Source organism: Nematolebias whitei, chromosome 1 (genome assembly GCF_014905685.2).
Source record: "Nematolebias whitei isolate Nwh7 chromosome 1, NemWhi1, whole genome shotgun sequence".
In the NCBI taxonomy this organism is placed as follows: Eukaryota; Metazoa; Chordata; class Actinopteri; order Cyprinodontiformes; family Rivulidae; genus Nematolebias; species Nematolebias whitei.
Genome location: NC_056498.1, coordinates 42845832 through 42849194, shown reverse-complemented (window position 1 = coordinate 42849194; position 3363 = coordinate 42845832). Strand labels below are relative to the sequence as shown.

Below are 3363 nucleotides of genomic sequence, written 5' to 3'. Positions count from 1 at the left end.
CTGGGATGACTTCTGTTGTGACGTGGAGCTGTAGAAATAAACTCAATTGAATTTAACAAAGAGATGGATAAAACATATTTTAAAATATCGTATATTTGGAAATTTATATATATATATTATTATTTATGCCTACAAAATAATGTATTCCACAAGAAGATGCTTTAATCTTCGTTTTAATACTTTAAAACAGTTTGGTTTATAAATAAATCTCAATTTGTACGCATCCTTTATGATTGTCCACTGTTGTCCTCGCTCTTTGTTAAACCGGGTCTCTGTAAATGAGTCCTGGAGGCTCAATGGGACTAACCTGTAGAAATAATGGTGAATTAATGAACTGTAAAGAAAAAGTGACGTAAGCATTTCGGAAGCTCTGATTGGCCGCTTGTCCCGTCAATCATGCAGTGCGGCGGAAGTGACGTGTGAAGATGGCGTCGGTTTCAAACGGTTTCGGGACGAGTCGCACCGTGAGTAGCCTCAGAACATTCACCCGGTCCGCTGATGTTTGTAGAGAGGAAGAGAAGAGTTGCACACCGTTTTGTTTTGGGTCACGTTTGTTGAAAGCTGGCAGAAACTTTTAAAGTTGACCAACAGCCGTGAAAACTACCCGTTGTCGTTTTAGTTGATGTGTTTAACGTGATTCATTTAAAACACGTCATATTTAATAACTGTGTTGGAGTGCCGGGCTGCTGTTTAATATACCGTATTATTCTACATTATTACTGTTGATCGTATGTCTTCGTGTGTAGATTAGATCCTTATTTACCGTTTCTTTTTACACTTTATATTTTAGCCGACGTGGTTGTAACTGGGAGCATGATGACGTCATTTTGTTCCACCTCATGTACCACGTGATGGGAATGACGTGATGGGTTTAAAGAATCTGTGCAGGGTTTAACAAAGGCCACATGTTCTAAGTTTGGAGCACACTAATGATGTAAACTGTGACTAGTAAACCACAGCAAAGTGACTGGGAATCTGACAAAGTTGAGTCTGGTCCTCTGGACATAAAAAAAATGTAGAAACGTTTCGTCTCTCATCCGAGAGACTTCCTCAGTCTGAGGTGCTGTATTCAGCTCAGTCTCTTAAATAGCACCTTCTCAGAGTGGATCAACCAGTTTGCTGCTGACAACCAGAACCAGCTGATCACATGCTCAAGAAGGACCATCAGCCTAACAATGGATCATTAGCACCTGATGGCTGTTTACTGTTCACAGAGGGCTGAGTGATACTAGCAATCACAGCATTGTAAGAGGGGGACAGTTGAACCCGGAGGCTCCACCCCTGTTTAATGATGGACGGTTTCTTTTCACAAAGATGGCCTCCTTTACTCCTCTCTCAAACCATCGTTCCTCTCTGTCCAGGATGTGAACATCTTCATCCCTGAAAGAGTGACCGCTGGCCTGGAGATGAGTGTAGACCTCAGAGTCCTGGCCTGATGATGTTGATCTACATGTTTTTAATTTGTTATATTTTAATTTTTATTTATTGAATCCATCCAGAGGACCTGGCTTAACCTTGTTAGATTTCTCTACCTGGATTATTGAGCAGCATCAGAGAATTTTTTAATTGAATTTGAATTGAATGTAGATCAGGAAGGTTTCAGTTAAACGTTTTGTTGAAATGTGTATTTTTGTGTGTATTTATAATTAATGTTGAATTTAAGAATTGTTCGTTCTTTATAAGTTAATATTTGTTGATGACACAACTCAAAATAATTTATGATCAAGTTAAAGAAGTCTGTTGGCAGCATACTGACTGGTCCAGGATCAGCCTCCGGGCCGGTCCAGGGTCAGCCTCCGGGCCGGTCCAGGATCAGCCTCCGGGCCGGTCCAGGATCAGCCTCCGGGCCGGTCCAGGATCAGCCTCCGGGCCGGTCCAGGGTCAGCCTCCGGGCCGGTCCAGGGTCAGCCTCCGGGCCGGTCCAGGATCAGCCTCCGGGCCGGACCAGGATCAGCCTCTGTCAAAGTCTTAAGTCTTCATGAATCTTAATGAAACCAAAGCAGGAAGTGGTTTTTGGAGGCACATCGGGGCCCTCCAGTGTAGATGTAGGTTCCGGTCCAGTAAAGTGACAGTGAGGACTTTGAACTGGATCCAGATGTTACACCTGTAGGTCAGGATTTTGCTGGCTCCACCTGGACTGTCAGGTCCTTTGACTCAGGGAGAACCCCTCTGTGTGTGTGGGTTTAAAACCAGTCTTCAGGTGGGTCGGAGCTGGTTCTGAGCGGAGAGATGCCGCCGGGACCGACGGACCGGACCAGAACACGAGCTGAGGAGGAGAACACCAGGTGAGGACTCAGACAGTCTAGGAGCAGAGGAACCGGTCCTGGTATACTGGGATCCAGTTTGACAGAAACCAGTCCTGGTTTACTGGGACAGAAGTTCTGTGGGTCAGAACAAGTTGATGTAATTTAAAACAGATTTTCTGTTAAAGAGGCAGCCCAGGTCAACTTTAGTACAAGTACTGATGCTTATGTCAGAGTACTTCATTGCCAGAATACTAGTACTTTATCACAGATGGAAGAGTATTATTACTATAACACACACATACATATTTATAATAATGTAGTTTTATGTGGAACGAGGTCTGTGTTCAGCTTCTTAACGTTTCTTCATTAAAGCGGCAGCTTCAGATTTTATTTAACTGAAGTTTTGTTCAGTAAATAAACAAAGTTTTGTTTGTGTGACCAAAATATCGAACGTCAACTATGAGAAGTTTAGGATCAGCAGTTGAAGTTTCATATTGAACAGATGCGCCTGTGGGTGGAGGAGTTTCAAACATGAACACATTAATGTTTGTCACAGTCAGAGTCAGAGTTTCTTTATTGTCATTCGCACCTCATGTGGTACATGTGGTGGAGCGAAATTATGTCCACAGGGTCCCAGTTACATCCAACAATAAAATGTATAAGAAAAACAGTAACAACATCTAAGATATGAACTAAGAAAAACATCAACTAAATATACACTAAGCACTCATAACATAAAACATTGAACATCAGCACAAACATGAACATGAGTCTGTGAGCAGATGTGCACGCATGAACACATCAACATTGAAACAGATCAGCAGCAACATGAAACAGATCAGCAGCAACATGAAACAGATCAGCAGCAACATGAAACAGATCAGCAGCAACATGATATGATTTTTCACAGTGATTATTCTGGTTAGAGATTCATGAGTCTAACAGCCTCAGGGTAGAAGCTGTTCCTCAGTCTAGTGGTTCTACACTTAATGCTCCTCAACCTCCTTCCTGAGGGGAGTGGGGCAAAAAGTGTGTGTGCTGGGTGAGTGGGGTCCTTCATGATGCAGGTGGCCCTCTTCCTGCATCTGGAGGTGTAGATGTCTGTGATGGTGGGGAG

At 43.0% G+C, this 3363-nt stretch overlaps 1 protein-coding gene across 1 annotated transcript in view; it reads left to right on the top strand.

Annotated features, from left to right (window-relative positions):
• Positions 1-400: 400 nt before the first annotated feature.
• The window catches only part of LOC119418680 (coiled-coil domain-containing protein 171), a 25226-nt gene continuing 22263 nt past the window's right edge, over positions 401-3363 (top strand). The window contains exon 1 of the mRNA XM_037686048.1: positions 401-464. The gene's annotated coding sequence lies outside the window, so the exon portion shown is untranslated. The remainder of the gene's footprint in view (positions 465-3363) is intronic.